Here is a 16,303-nt window from a genome sequence, read left to right on the forward strand (position 1 = left end):
TACTCACTTGCCGGTGGTCTTGGAGAAGTTGTTCTACCCTTTCAGTTGCCTCAGTTTCATAACCTACAAAAATGACGATAATACCTTCCCGATTGGGCTGTTATGAGGATTAAAAAAAAAAAAAAGATTCAAAGGAGATACACGTTTGATCGACGCTACCTATTAAGATGGTGCCAGGGGCTTCCCTGGTGGCGCGGTGGTTGAGAGTCCGCCTGCCGATGCAGGGGACATGGGTTCGTGCCCCGGTCCGGGAAGATCCCACGTGTCGCGGAGCGGCTGGGCCCGTGAGCCATGGCCGCTGAGCCTGCGCGTCCGGAGCCTGTGCTCCGCAACGGGAGAGGCCGCGGCAGTGAGAGGCCCGCGAAAAGATGGTGCCAGATTTCCGAAGCGTTTTGCTGGTATTTAGGACTCTGATCTCATGTAAGTACAGATATTAGCGATTACTGTACTTATTCATAGACTCTTGAATATCAATTTGAACCATAGAAGTATTTTTATTTCCCTCTGTCCTCCACGTTATGGGAGTTTCCAGTCTTTCCTATAGGTTCGCAGTATTTTAAAACTCTCAATTCCTCTTCCCATCTATTCCATTCTTTTCTGTCTGGGATTCACATTTTAATTATGGTTCTCCTGTGACCTTTTATCCTCCATATTGATTGGCTTCTTGTCCTGGCCTTAAATCTCCCTCTTTCTTTTTGCTTAGCAGTCAGTGTCGTCAGCAGATATGGAAAGCCTACTCAGACACAATGCGGCAGACAGGAAGAACAGGATACAGGAGCCACAGGGTGGAGTAGAGGGAATATGCCGGCAACCAGAGGAAAAGGGAGTGTCTGGAGAGGCAGATAGGGAGTGCGGCCAGCAACACTCAGCCATCTGCAGCAGTGCCTGCTGTCACAGGCAGAACAGGGATGCCAAACAGAGGGGAACAGGGCTGCAAGGTGGCAGCAGTACCCGACGAATCTGGGGGGGATTGGGACATGAAGCTGGTGTCAAGGCTGAATCAGAGGGCAATACTTTTCATCCGTGTTGTTTGGACATGAACAGTTGAAACAAGGCTGCATTTTAGATGTACGTGGTCAAGAGCACAGGCTCTGGAGAATTCAATCTCCAACTCCACTGTCTACTGTGTAACTTTGAACAAGTGGCTTAATCTCTCATAACTTCAGCATGAACTCTAGGATGGGATAATTATACAGAATTCATAAGATTTTTTTTTTAACATTTATTTATTTGGTTGTGCCGGGTCTTAGTTGCGGCTTGAGGGCTCCTTAGTTGTGGCAGGTGGGCTCCTTAGTTGTGCCACGTGAACTCTTAGGTGCGGCATGCATGTGGGACCTAGTTCCCTGACCAGGGATCGAACCCGGGCCCCCTGCATTGGGAGCTCGGGGTCTTAACCACTGCGCCACCAGGGAAGTCCCAGAATTCATAAGATAAGTGAACACAAAGTATCCAGTGGTATACTGACAGGGGCCAATATTATAGTTATTATTGCTGTTATTGTTTACTACTGCTAAAATAATACTGCCCACTCTGATTAGCTGACCAGTAGGAAAAATCCCCAGAGAGGAAGGTAAATAAATAATGGGAAAAGCAAGGCTTTTGGTGTGCTTTTCTAATCTTTAGGGAAATGAACGGAAAGGAAAATTTCAATTAACTCATTTTGCCTCTTAGCAGCATGGAAGAAACAGCTAAATGCCCTTGAAAACTAGTCAGCCTGCAGATATGGAAATTTATTTCAGATCTTTCTCCATGGAAGGTATTCACCTTTGTGTTTTAATTAACTACTATAGCATTTATCCTGAATTTTATTAAGAAACCAACTTCATTCAGAAATTTTAAAGATTAATGTAATCTTAAATCACTAATAAAATGTCTTCATGTACATTTCATTTGGACTTTTAATTTTATAACAAAGATAAAGAGGCAAAATCTGCTTACAAAAATTGGTTTTGACATGGAAAATATTAGAAATCCTAACTAGAATAAAGTGTAATCCATCTTAAACACTTCAAATATTTTTAAAAAGCAATAAAATGTTCTTTTTTAAAAAAAATATTTTTGGCTGCACCGTGTGGCATGTGGGATTCTAGTTCCCCAACCAGGGATGGAAACTGTGCCCCCAGCATTCAAAGTACGGCGTCCTAACCACTGGACCGCCAGGGCAGTCCCAAAATGTTCTTTAAAAGTAACTTATTTGTGGGCTTCCCTGGTGGCACAGTGGTTGAGAATCTGCCTGCCATTGCAGGGGACACGGGTTGGAGCCCTGGCTCTGGGAAGATCCCACATGCCGCGGAGCAACTGGGCCCGTGAGCCACAATTACTGAGCCTGCGCATCTGGAGCCTGTGCTCCGCAACAAGAGAGGCCGCGATAGTGAGAGGCCCGCGCACCGCGATGAAGAGTGGCCCCCGCTTGCCGCAACTAGAGAAAGCCCTCGCACGGAAACGAGGACCCAACACAGCCATAAATAAATAAATAAAGCAAACTGTCAACAAGTAAAAATAAATAAACACTATTATATTTTTTTTAAAAAGTAATTTATTTGTGGATGGAATTAATACAATGCTTCCAACTAAAGCACTATTCTAAAGAAATGACTGCTTTTAAAATATATCAAGAACTTAAATTATGAAATGACACTAAGTACTTATTTTACTAGGAAACATCACATGGTAAAATTACACCTGCAACTCATGATGATTTGGCTTCCCTTCTATATTAAAAGCTTTATACTTTCTGCTCGTTTTACCTGATTGCATTTGACGGTACAAATGTCATTCTCAAGAATTGTTGCATTGGATTCTGGAAACTTCACATGTTCCTCCCAGATTATTTTGGTTTTCATCATTCTCGCAGGCAGGCCTCTTATAACTTGTTTAATATACAGTGTTTAAGAGATTCTGACTCGTAAAAGGCAAGATGGTACCTAAAACAAAACATGAGTTTGGGGGCTGGGTTCTTTTGCAGACCCAGAATATGGGAGAGTTATGAATAATTATCTTTGGAGACGCCCAGAAAGGGGCCGTGAGAGGTGTGGATACAGTGGCTCACAAATAAGGTAGGTTAACACAGTAATAGAACTGGATAGTTGCCCAGAACCGCTTATTCTTTAAAGAGAGACAAAAGAAGAGATTTTTCTGGCTGTCCTTATAAAGTCTACATGGTTGTTGGTAATCTGGGATTCGCCCACCTGCAGTGAGGGAATCCAACAAGTTTTTTTTTTACGCGGGCCTCTCACTGTTGTGGCTTCTCCCGTTGCGGAGCACAGGCTCCGGACGCGCAGGCTCAGCGGCCATGGCTCACGGGCCCAGCCGCTCCGCAGCATGTGGGATCTTCCCGGACCGGGGCACGAACCTGCGTCCCCTGCATCGGCAGGCGGACTCTCAACCACTGCGCCACCAGGGAAGCCCAGGGAATCCAACAAGTTTAAAGCCTGTGTCAGTCACTCAAAATTCATAGCTGCGGCAGCTCGTGTGACACACGGCTTCCAACGCGGCCCTACTGATCCTCATCTTCAGGCGTCCGTGTCTTTGTGCGGTGCCCTCCCACGCTGAGTCACGAATGGTTTGTATGACCAGTAGACCAGGGCATAAGTCATGGTGTATGACTCCCGAGGCTGGTCAGAAAAGACAGCATGGCATTTCTTTGTTCTTTTGGGTTACCCACTTTGAAATGTTATAAGGGAATAGAGCCTTATTTAATCAGCTGTAACTCAAAGTGCTCAAGGATTTGCCCAGAAAGAGAATTTCCAGTTTGGGAGGGACAAATGATTTATTGGCTACCACTCAGAGAATTTAGTCTTCTCCTTCATTCCTCGTGTTGAGTATCACTCCCCTGCTTAAGGCAGGTGCTAAGGGGTCCTTCTCCCACTTAACGTTCTGATATAAAAGTGGGGACAACCTCTTCCCTTGGTTAGCCTATCATACTGAAGACAGGCTGAGTAGTCCTAGAAAGATCTTAAAAAGAGACTTTCTTAGATAATTAGAGAAAACAAAAGGGAAATAAACAGAGAAAAGTACAAAATTACTGTACTTAGTACATATATTATATAATCTTACTAATATTTGGTCTCTATATATATGCATGCATATGTACATAAATGCACAGAAAAAAGTCTGGAAGCTTAAATGCTAAACTATCATTTATGGTTACCCGCGGAACATTGGAGGTATGGGATGGCTGGGTATGTGTGGAGGGTGAGGCATGGAAAGAAAAGCAGAGAAGGAAAGGAGACTTAGCTTTTTTAAAAGTCTATTTTGTATTATCTGAAAATTGATGATGAGAATGTATCAATGAATCACTTGTATAATTAAAAAATGAACTGTGTAATATAAGAAACAGAAGCAAAAGCAATCTAGTTACCACATAGAGCTCTCCTCTTCTGTGATTATTCTAGGACTACTGGCCACATCAGCCCTTTCCTACTGAATTCTTTAGAATGCTTTGCTACAGACTTTCTGGGTTTCTTTCTTCACTGGCTTCCACAAGGGATGTGTCTTTCCAAGACCCACTGTCAAAGAGACATCAGAGCCATCAAGTTTGGCACCTTCAAGGTCAAGAGAGCAGACTGTGGGACTTCCCTGGTGGCGCAGTGGTTAAGAATCCGCCTGCTAAGGCAGGGGACATGGGTTCGAGCCCTGGTCCGGGAAGATCCCACATGCTGCAGGGCGACTAAGCCCGTGCGCCACAACTACTGAGCCTGCGCTCTAGAGCCCGCGAGCCACAACTACTGAGCCTGTGCTCTAGAGCCCATGAGCCACAACTACTGAGCCTGCTGCACTCTAGAGCCCGCGAGCCACAACTACTGAGCCTGTGCTCTAGAGCCCGCGAGCCACAAGTACTGAGCCCGCACCTGGAGCCCATGCTCCGCAACAAGAGAAGCCACCGCAATGAGAAGCCCGCGCACCGCAACAAAGAGTAGCCCCCCGCTCGCCGCAACTAGAGAAAGCCCGCGCGCAGCAACGAAGACCCAACGCAGCCCAAAAAAAAAAAAAAAAAAAAAAAGCAGCAGATTGCTCCATTTCCTATTGTACCGGTCAGTGAGAGCAACACTAATTCCGGGTAGCAAAACACCCCAAAACACAGTGCTTAAAATAACAATCTTTTTTTTTTTTTGCAGGTCACTGGCTTCAAGCTGGGGGTGGTTCTAGACACCGCCCCCCCCATGTCTCTCATTCTTCTTGTACTAGCAGACTTCCCAGGCATGTTCTTCATATTGTGAAAGGCACATGTGAGAGAGGCAAGCAGCAACATGCAATACCTCCTAAGGTCAGGCTCAGAACTGTCACACTATCACCCATATTCCTTTGGCCAAAAGCAAGTGGAACGGTCTAAGCCCAACGTCTGTGGAGTGCAGAAACAGTCTGTCTCTAATGAGAGGAGCTACAAAACCACATTTCAAAGGGCGCGCATGGAGCAGTGAAAAATCGGGAACACTAATGTTATTTACCACTGTTTCTTCCTGGGACTTTCCAGCTTACTTCCAACTGACGGTAGAGGAGATACTTTTCTTCTCATGTTAGCTGCAAACAGGAATGATTTGCCCCAGCAGGTGAGATCTGTTCCTAACTATAGAAATCAGGCGTTGTTGTTGCATGCTCCTTAATATGCCATGCTAGGGCCATGGAGATGCAGTAGTGCTGATTATTAAGTCCTTACAAATATCAAAGTGGACAACGGTTCCCTTAAGTGATAGGCTTTTTGTTTGTTTGTTTCTTAGCAGGAAATAGGGGATTAGGAATACTGCCCTAGAAAGGGTGCTGTTTGTAGTATTCTGTTTAATGTGCATAAAAGGTTTCAATGTTATAAGGCTTTATAAATTCTTTAGTTCAAAAGAGTGGCAAGAGTCGCTATGTTTTACATACAACTCAGGAATCCATAAAACTTCATCTGAGTTCAGGGGATCTCTCTGACTAACCCTATTTGCTATCCAGATTTCCCCTACGTTTAAAAGTAAAAATCTCTTAAGAAGTACCCAGAGTTGCTTTTTAGGATAGGAAAGAAAGAATGCCCCTCTTCCCCCCCTCCCCGGCCCCCGCCTCCGCTCCCCGGTAAATAAACAGGCATTATTAGCTTTAAAAAAGAAAGAGATCATTAAATTCTTCGGCTCTTCAGGGACTTCAATCAGTAGGGCCTTTGACGTTTAAGCCCTACTCTAGGGTTATCTCCATGGTTCCCACGTCACTTTCAAGAACAGATAACCACTTGTATTCCTCAGGGTTTCTTCTACGCTCAGGACTGGCTGTGGAGCCGCAAAAGGAGTGAGTCTGGAGCCGGGAAACGAACCTGCCGAATCAGTACTGAGCCAGGTCCACCGGAGGGCGGCTGCAGGAGCCCGAGAGGGGACCAGAGTCGGTCCCCACGCGCACCGGGACAGTCACTGTTCTTTGTTAAACAAATACAAGCCAATGCGGCGGCGGCGGCCAAGTGTAGTGGTGGGGGAAGAGATTGAGGCGTTTGTGTGCAGAACCGGGCGTAAGAAAGATCATTAATGAGGCGCTCCAAATGCAGGACAACCCCGGGCACCGTGTCATTGGCTTTTGTGCACTTGAAGGCGCGTGAGTGCCCTGCTCAGAGGTTCCCCTTTGTGTGAAAGTGGGGAAACCAGAAGCATGCGGCTACAGCTGGGTTTTCATTTTCGAATTCGCAGGCACCAAAATCCTCCCGCGCTCACCCACTCCCTCATTCTCGCGCCGACGATCCTCGGACTTGGGGTACTTCTCCGTCCGTCGCCGACCGAGCGAGCAGCGACAATGGCCCGGGGCGGGCGCCCGCAGCTCTCGGGGCTGAGCCAAGGGACCGCCCGCCGCGCTCCGCAGCTGCGCGCTGAGCCCCGCCGCCCGCCCGTCAGTTAACGCGGGCACCAACCGCCGCGCGGCCCGGCCGTTGGGCGGGTGGTAATTTCTGGGAATGGGGCGGGGTCCGCGGGGGTACTAGGCCGGGCGTTTGCAAGCGAGCAGGAGGAGGAGGAGGAGAAGGAGGAGCCGGCGGCGCGGAGGGGCGCTAGGCGGCCGGGGCGGGGCTCCACGAGCGTCACGGGCCGGGGCGGGACCGGGGGCGCGCTCCGGCCCGCCCGCGGCCCCACCTTCTACTTAGCCCAGGCTTTGGAGTCCAGACGGGAGGGACCCGGGCTAGGAGTTTCAACGACCTCCGGCCCCCACTGACTGTCAGGCTACCTGAGTGCAGAGCAATCCCTTGAGGAGAAGGGCGGGAGTCCGGAGCTGGGGATGGGGTGACAGCCGGCGCCCGCGTGGGACCTCAGAGAGTGGCGAGGGTGTGTGCGTGCGCTCCGAGCCGGCGGCCGCTGCAGGTGCACGCGCGCCCCTACACGCCTGCCCGCGCTTGGGAGCCCCCGCGCCAGTCCCGGGCCGGGGCCGGAGTCGGGAGCAGGATGGGGGAGCCCCGAGCAGGGAGCGGGACAAGTGGCGAGAGTCTTTACCTGAGAAGGCGTGCTTGGGAGAAGTTGGGGGCTACAGGGCGGGCGAGATTCGAGAGAGCCATCGAGGCCTGGTGGGCGGGCTGGTGGGGGCCGAGGGCGGCGGGGCCCCGCGGGATATAAATAGCCGGCCCGGGTTTGACAGGCGCGTTGGTGACTGGCGGTGCCGCCCCCCCTCGCCGCGTGGGGAGGGGAGGAGCGCGCTGAGCGGGCGGGGTGGGGGAGGCGGACTCGACTGTCCTGTTGGCGGCGGCTGGAGGCCGAGGGGGAGGAGCCGAGGCGGGGGTGGAGGAGGGAGGGGGCCGGGAGCGGGGCGAGGGCGGGGGCCACCATTACTCCCCGCGCCGGGCTCAGTGTCGCCGCCGTCGCCTCGGCGGTTGGGGGGGGGGGTCGGCGGGGCGGCGCGGGCGGGGGGCTCTGCGCGGGGCGGCGCGCCGCTGTTTTGTCTCCTCCTCTCCCAGTGGAGCGGCTCGGGCAGCCGGGGAGGCCCCGGCTCCCTCCGGACGCCCGGCCAACGGCGGCGGCGGCGGCGGCTAGTCCGCGGCCCTGCCGGGAGGGAAGGCGACGCGGCGGTCTTCCCGGGCGACGCGGAGAACAGGTAAGAGCGCGCGGGCCGCCGAGGCTGGTGCGAGGGAGCGCGGAGGGTGCGGCGAGAAAGACTCGCCGTCCCGAGTGCCACCGCCTCCCTCCGCGCCCCCGCCCCGCGCCTGTGTTGTTGGCTCCGGGGTTTGCGGAGGGTTTTCCAGAGGCTGTGGCGGTGACACCGGCCGGGAGCTGGGGAAGGAGGCTGAGTGCCCCCGGGCAGCGGTCGGGGAGCGGGACTTGGAGAAAGGGGAAGGCGGGCGGCGCGCCCGCCCGCGGAGAGCGCGGGGCGCCGGGCAGGGCTGCGCAAAGAGGTTACGGACCCCGGCGGGGGGGATGGGCCGCGCGCAGCTGGTCTCGCAGTGTTTACACCGCCGCGCGAGTCACCTCTGCCGAGAAGCGGACTGAACTGACCCGCCTTATCCCGCGAGGAGGCCAGGGCGGGGGTCCGGCTCCGGAGGAAGCGCGTCCTGGGAGGGTCGGGGAGGGCGGGAGGCTGCGGCCGGCGCCGGGGCAGGGCGGCGAGCCCGGGGCGGGACCTGGGAGGCTCCGGCCGCGTGGGGTGGCGTGGAGGACTGGAGACCAGTTTCCTTCCCCTTCGGGCCTCATCGCCGCCTCTTACCTTTCCTGCCCTCCGGTGTTAGCTGGCACGGCAGGTTGTACTCGGTCATTCTTTTATTCTCGCTCTGCACGCCGGCCCCCTGCTGCCACTTCCCCCTATCCCCCCGGGAGTGGGGAGGCTGGGCTCTGATAGGAATCTGCTTTTTAAACAAAACAAAAACGGGCTCTGTAACACGCGCGTCCAGTGACCGCCTTCTGGATCCTCTCTTCGCGAAGCTGGCCCTCAGGGACCTTGCTCCTGGATGCTGGCGGGGTGGGGGGGGGGGGGAGGACGCGAGAGGAGGACGGTAAGGGCTCGGCCAGGGCTTTTACTGACTGCCCGAGCAGCTTTGCGAGCTTTGCGAGCAGGGCAGCCGAGTCCCCTCTTGCTCTACTTGGGCATTTTTATTCCATGTCAATAAAGGAAAATATTCCAGTACCCCAGGAGTAATCCAGGTTGCATAGTTCCTAGTGTTTCCCATGTGCCAGCGTCCCGGGCACTCTTTTTTCTAGGAGCTGGCTACGGTGCAGAATAGCCTTTCTTTACGTTCTTAGTACTTCATTAAAGGAGTAAGAGGGGAACACTTTATTGTAAAACTGAATTTCACCCCCTTTTTTGTCTTCATGAACATTTATTTCAGCCGTGTGGTTTAAATTTTAATCCGGTGACGATAGAACAGTAATCTGGTGTTTGGTAATCAGATTTGCTTTTTCTTTTTATCTGTGGGTCTGTATCGAGAGGTAAATGATGTACTTTGTCTAGTGCCATAATCACAGAATAGTGACAGAATGCACAGAAGAATGTATGCTTCACTAAGATAGGTTTGGATATTTGAGCTTCAGAGTTTCTTCCTTTCTTCCAAAGGTAGAATGACTTTATATAAGACTGGAAACTATTGAATTACATTTAAAGGGGTTTAGGAATAAAGTTTAAATATGATGTAATACAGTTTACACAGTGAGCTCATATGAATATTATTGAGGTATCTCCTAGTAAACACACGAAGCAGAAAACTGATATATCTTGGGCATTTGAAATTTGAAAATTTAATATCAATCTGTTTTTTAAGCTTAGTGACTGAACTAATTGCTTTGATGAATCATTGCTTTTAATTTCAGACACACAAACTCATTTACAAAATAATCACAGTAGGTTGGAAAGAATTTGTAACTTTGAGATTCTTCTGTCCTAAGTAGATAGGTGGGTAACTGCAGCTGTGGTAGGGCCTTATCAGCGCTGATGGCTTCACCTGCTCACAGATCGCACACCGAGGTTTATTGCTGTTGTTGTTGATAACAGCTTTATTGAGATATAATTCACCTACCATTCGATTCACCAATTCAAAGTGTACAGTTCAGTGGTTTTTAATATATTCACAAGAGTTGTGAAACTATCACCATCATCAATTTGAAAACATTTTCCTCACCCCCCAAAAAGGAACCTCATACCCATTAGCTGTCACTCTCAATTTCCCCCCAGAACCCCCAGCCCTAGGCAGCCGCTAACTACTTTCTGTCTCTATAGATTTGCCTACTCTGGACATTTTCTATAAATGGAATCATACAATGTGTGATCTTTCATAATTGCATTCTTTGATTTAGCATAATGTTTTCAGAGTTCATCCACATTGTAACGTGTCATTATTTCATTTCTTTTTACTGCTGAGTAATATTCCATTGTATGGATATACCACATGTTGTATCCATTAATTAGTTGATGGACATTTGAGTTTCTACTTTTTAGCTATTACAAGTAATGCTGCTACGCACACTTGTGTACAAGTTTTTGTGTGGATATGTTTTCATTTCTCTTGGATACATACATTTTTTTTTAAAATTAGCTTTTTGAGTTATCATTTAATAGCAAAAAATTAATCCTGAGTGAAAACTCAATGATTTTTAATAAATATATTGAGTTCTTAAATTATCACCACAAGCCAATTTTAGAACGTGTTATCACTTCTGAAGATTCTCTCTAGCCTGTTTGCTGTTAACCCTTATTCTCACGCCTGGCCCCAGGCAACCACTGATGTGTGTTTTGTTTCTGTAGATTTGCCTTTATCTTTCGTATAAATGGAAACGTACAGTATGTAGTCTTTTGCGTCTGGCTTCTTTCACTTAGCATAGTGTTTTGGAGAGTCATCCATATTGTAGCATGTGTCAGTATTTTGTTCCTTTTTTATTACTGAATAGTATTTTAATGTGTGGTTATACCATATTTTGTTTATCTGTTGACCAGTTGATGGGCATTTGGATTGTTTCCAGTTTTTTGACTGTTGCAAATAATGAAGCTTGAAAGTTTGAGTGTGAGTCTTTATGTGGACATATGGTTTCATTCTCTTGGGTAGATGCCTAGGAATAGAATTGCTGGGTCATCTGTTTAACTTTTTAAGAAGCTGCCAAACTGTTTTTGAAAGTGGCCTTACATTTTATATTCCTGACGGCGATGTGTGAGAGTTAGTTCTTTCACACCTTTGTCAACACTTGTTATTGTCTGTCTGTTTTATTTTAGCCATTGTACTGGGTGTGAAGTGTTTAAGTCATTGTGATTTTAATTTGCATTTTTCCTAAAGATGTAAGGTGTTAAGCAATTTTTCATATGATATTCATTCATATATCCTTTTGGGTGAAATAGCTATTCAAATCTTTTGCCAGTTGTCTTACTATAATTGAGTTATAAGAATTTTTTATACATTCTGGATGTAAGTCCTTTCTTAGATACATGATTTCCAAATATTTTCTCCCAGTTTGTGGCTTTTTTCTTTTCTTCATTTTTACTGGAGTCTTTTGAAGCACAAAAGTTTTAATTTTGATGGAGCTTAATTTCCCAATTTTTCTTTTATGGATCATGCTTTTGTTGTTTAAGAACTCTCCCTCATCCAAGATCTTGAGGATTTTCTCCTTTGTTTTCTTCTAGATGTTTTATAGATTTTGCTATTATATGTAGATTTGTGATCTATTTTGAGTTAATTTTTGTGTATGGTGTGAAATAAGGGTTTAAATTCACCTGTTATATATGGGTTGTCTTAGCACCGTTTGTTGAAAAGACTGTCATTTCTCCATTGATTGTAATTGTAAATATTTAATTCTGGACTTTCAGTTCTGTTTCGTTATCTGTATGTCTGTCCTTTGGCTAGTACCACCCTGTCTTGATTACTGTGCATTATGGTAATTTATGAAACCAGGTAGTGTAAGCTCTTAAATTTTGTTCTTACTTTTGAAAATTGTGGCTATTGTGGGTTATATATAAAAATTTAAAAATCGACTTGTCAGTATCTGCGAAAAAAGTTTTGGAATTTTGATGGGGAATGCATTGAATCTGTAGATCAGTTTGGGATGAATTACCATCTTACAATATTGAGTCTTCTAGTACATGAACATGAAATTTTAAAAAAATTTATTGATCCTTAATTTTTCGAAGTGATGTTTTAAACTTTTCAGTGTATAAATCTTTCACTTAAAAATTAAAAAAAAATGTTATTGTGGTAAGAAAACTTAACATGAGATCTACCCTCTTAACTTTTTAAGAATACAGTACAGTGTTGCTAACTATAAACAGAGTGTTGTATAGCAGATTTCTATACATGGTAGAAGTTTCCTTTTTAATTCTGTTTTGTTCAGAGTTTTTATCATGAATGGGTATTGGATTTTATCAGATGCTTTTTCTGCAACTCTTAGCAAGACCAGCTGTTGCGGTTTGCTCACGACTGTCCTGGTTTTAGTGCTGGAAGACCTGCACCTTGGGAAACCCTTCAGTCCCAGACAAACCAGAATGGTTGGTCACCTTAATGTCTGAGATGATCATGTGGTTTCTGTCCTTTATTCCACTAATATAGTGTATAATATTAATTGATTTTTAGCAACTAGACCAGCCTTATATTCCTGGGATAAATCCCACTTGGTCATGGTATATAATTCTTATTATATGTTGCTGGATTTAGTTTGCTAATGTTTAATTGAATATTTTTGTGTCTATATTTATGGAAGATACTGGTCTGTAGTTTTCTTGTGATGTCTTTGGATTTTGTAATATAGTAATACATATTAATCCCAGAATAAATTCGGAAGTGTTCCCTCTTCTATTTTCTGTAAGAGTTTGTGAAGGATTGGTATTGCTGCCTCCTTGAATATATTTGATAGAAGTCGCCAGTAAGGCATCTGGGCCTAGATTTTTCTTTCTGGGAAATTTTTAAACTACTAATTCAGTTTCTTTACTTGTTATAGATCTATTCAGATTTTTTGCTAAGTTTTAAATTATTAGTTTTGGTAATTGTGTTTCTAGGGATTTGTCTATTTCATCTAAGCTATTTAATATTTTTGGCATACACTTTATAATATTCCTATATATGCTTTTAATTTTGCAAGCATAGGTAGTGTTTTTTGCTTTTTCATTCCTAATTTTGGCAGCATGTGTCTTCTCTCTTTTTTACTCAGTCATTTTAGCTAAAGGTTTGTCAGTTTTGTTGCTCTTTTCAAAGTAAAAAGTTTTGGTTTAATTGTTTTTTTCTCAGTTGTTTTTCTGTTTTCTACTTCACTGATTTCCATTTTAATCTTTATAATTTCCTCCCTTCTTCTTGCTTGAGACTTTGTTTGCTTTTCTCTTTCTGGTTTCTTAAGGTAGAAGCTTAGGTTATTGATTTGAGACCTTTCTTCTTTTCTGATATAGGCCTACATTTCCTTCCAAACGTTCTTAGCTGCCATATGTTTTTATATGTTCTGCTTTTAAAATTTTCATTCATATTTCCTAATTTCCTCTGTGATTTCTTCTTTGACCCATGGGTTATTTAGAAATGTATTGTTTAATTTCCAATTATTTGGGGATTCCCTAAATTTCATTGTTGCTGATTTCTAATTTAATTCCCCTGTAGTAAGAGAATATACTTTGTATTTTTCTCATTTTAAATTTATTGAGACATTCTTATGGCCTAGTATGTAATCTATTATGAAGAATGTTCTGGACTTCCCTGGTAGTCCAGTGGTAAAGAATCCGCCTTCCAATGCAGGGGATACGGGTTCAATCCCTGGTCGTGGAACTAAGATCCCACATGCCGTGGGGCAACTAAGCCCGCAGGGCAACTAAGCCCCTGTGCCTCAACAAGAGAGGCTGTGTGCCGCAAACTATGGAGCCGATGCGCCCTGGAGCCCATGCACCACAACTAGAGAAAAAAACCCACATGCCGCACTAGAGAGAAGCCCGCGCACCACAGCTAGAGAAGCCTGTGCGTGGCAACGAGAGATCCCTCATGCTGCAACTAAGACCCGATGCAGCCAAAATAAATAAATAAATAAATAAAATGAAAAGAAAAAAAAAAGAATGTTCTACGTGTGCTAGAAAGGTTTTGTTGGGTGGAATGTTTCATAGGTATCAGGTCAAGTTGGTTCTTTGTGCTTATTTTCTGTCTAGCTATTCTATTAATTACTGAGAGTGAGATTCTAAAATCTCTATTATTATTGAAGTGTCTATTTTTCCTTTCAGTTCTAATTTTTTTTTATAAAGTTATTTATTTATTTATCTTTGGCTGCATTGGGTCTTCATTGCTGCGTGCAGGGTTTCTCTAGTTGTGGTGAGTGGGGGCTACTCTTCCTTGTGGTGCGTGGGCTTCTCATTGTGGTGGCTTCTCTTATGGCGGAGCACGGGCTCTAGGCGTGCGGGCTTCAGTAGTTGCAGCACGTGGGCTCAGTAGTTGTGGCTCACGGGCTCTAGAGCGCAGGCTCAGTAGCTGTGGCTCACGGGCTCTAGAGCACAGGCTCAGTAGTTGTAGTGCGCGGGGCTTAGTTGCTCTGCAGCATGTGGGATCTTCCCGGACCAGGGCTCGAACCCGTGTCCCCTGCATTGGCAGCCAGATTCTCAACCACTCCACCACCAGGGAAGGCCCGTTCTGTCAATTTTTGCTTCATATTTTTGGGGCACTGGTGTTAGGTATGATATACATATATAATAATACACATACATACACCTTATAGTAGTATTTTGTCTGGTGTTAGTGTAGCTACTCCAGCTCTCTTGTGCTTACTGTTTGCATTCTGTATCTTTTTCTGTCTTTTTACTTTCAACTTATTTGTTTTTGAATCTAAAGTGTATCTTACAGTATATAGTTAAAATGCCTATTTAAAAAAATAGTTTGACCACTTCTGCCTTTTGATTGGAAGGTTTAATCTGTTCACGTTTAATGTAATAGTTGATATTCAGATTTATGCAGTTTTGCTAGTTACTTTCCATACGTCTCATTTCTTTTTTATTTTTTTGATTGTCTTCTACTCCCTGTTCTGGAGTTACTAGATATTTTCCAGGGTATCATTTTAATTCCTTTGTTAGTTTCTTAACTGGAGTTTTTAGTTATTTTCTTAGGTTGCTTTAGGGATTACAGTGTGTGTCTTAATTTATCACAGTTTACTTCAGAATTGACTAATTTAATTGTCGTAAAATATAGAAAATTTGCTCCATTTTCTCCCCCCTCCTGTCTGTTAGTATTGTCACGCATATTAAATTTTTATGTTCTAGAAGCCCAAGAATACAGTTTTATAATATTTTAATGCAACTGTATGTCTTAAAGATAGTTAAGGGAAGAACAAGTATTTTAAAAGGTTTTTTTAAAAAAAATATTTACCATGTATTTACCGTTTATGTGGTCTTTATTTCTTTTTATGTATTTGAGTTATGGGCTGGTTATTCCTTTCAGTCTGGTGGACTTCCTTTTGGATTTCTTGTAAGGAAAGTCTTATTAATGAATTATCTCAGTCTTTGTTTCTTGGGATTGTTTTTATTTTGCCTTTATTTTTGAAGAATAGTTTTGCTGGATATAGAATTCTTTGTTACATTTGTTTACTTTTAGCATTTTGAATATGTCGTCTCCTGCTTTCTGGCCTTCATTGTTTCTGATGAGTTATTTTTCTTTTTGTGCATTCAAGATTTCCTGTCTTTAGTCAACAATTTTTTTTTTTTTTTTTTGCTGTACGCGGGCCTCTCACTGCTGTGGCCTCTCCTGTTGCGGAGCACAGGCTCCGGACGCGCAGGCTCAGTGGCCGTGGCTCACGGGCCTAGCCACTCCGCGGCATGTGGGATCTTCCCAGACCGGGGCACAAACCTGTGTCCCCTGCATAGGCAGGCGGACTCTCAACCACTGCGCCACCAGGGAAGCCCCTAGTCAACAATTTTACTGTGGTATGTCTAGGTGTGGATCTCTATGTGTTAATCCTACTTTGGATTCAGTAAACTTAAATGTAGAGATAACCATATTTTAAACATTTGGTAAGTTCTAACTATAGTTTCTTCAAGTATTTTTTCTATCCTTTTCTCTCTTTCCTTTTCTTCTGGGACTCTCATTACCTGTAAGTTGGCATGCTTGATGGTATTCCTAAGTCTCTGAGGCTCTGTTCATTGAAAGGTTTTTTTCAAAAATTCTTTTCTGTTTTTCAGAATTGGTAATTTCTATTGATATATCTTCAAGTGCATTGGCTCTTTCTTCTGTCATCTCCAATCTGCTTTTTGAACTCTGCTAGTGAATTTAAAATTTTGGTTCTTAATACTTTTCAGCTCTAGAATTGTTATACTTTTCAACTCCAGGATTTCCATTTTATTCTTTTTAAAAATAATATCTGTATCTTTATTGATAAGAGTTATATGAGTTACAGTTGTCATACTTTCCTTTAATTCTTTAAACTTGGTTTCTGTATTTGGAGATAAAATT

At 44.9% G+C, this 16,303-nt stretch overlaps 1 protein-coding gene and 1 long non-coding RNA gene across 10 annotated transcripts in view; one reads left to right on the plus strand and one right to left on the minus strand.

The window, feature by feature from the left end:
* The window catches only part of LOC111164900 (uncharacterized), a 30,460-nt gene extending 22,725 nt beyond the window's left edge, over positions 1 to 7,735 (minus strand). The window contains exon 1 of the long non-coding RNA XR_002642196.3: positions 7,437 to 7,735. This is a non-coding gene — a long non-coding RNA (uncharacterized LOC111164900). The remainder of the gene's footprint in view (positions 1 to 7,436) is intronic.
* The window catches only part of ELF2 (E74 like ETS transcription factor 2), a 99,748-nt gene continuing 90,575 nt past the window's right edge, over positions 7,131 to 16,303 (plus strand). For 6 of the 9 annotated variants that reach the window (XR_002642207.3, XM_022554958.3, XM_022554961.3 and 3 more), the window contains exon 1: positions 7,899 to 8,031. The gene's annotated coding sequence lies outside the window, so the exon portion shown is untranslated. The other 3 variants (XM_089911494.1, XM_089911493.1, XM_089911499.1) reach the window with 3 other exon arrangements.

The sequence above is a fragment of the Delphinapterus leucas genome, chromosome 5 (assembly GCF_059928025.1).
Source record: "Delphinapterus leucas isolate spDelLeu-1000000601 "Yukka" chromosome 5, BTC_Dleu_Yukka2, whole genome shotgun sequence".
Lineage (NCBI taxonomy): Eukaryota > Metazoa > Chordata > Mammalia > Artiodactyla > Monodontidae > Delphinapterus > Delphinapterus leucas.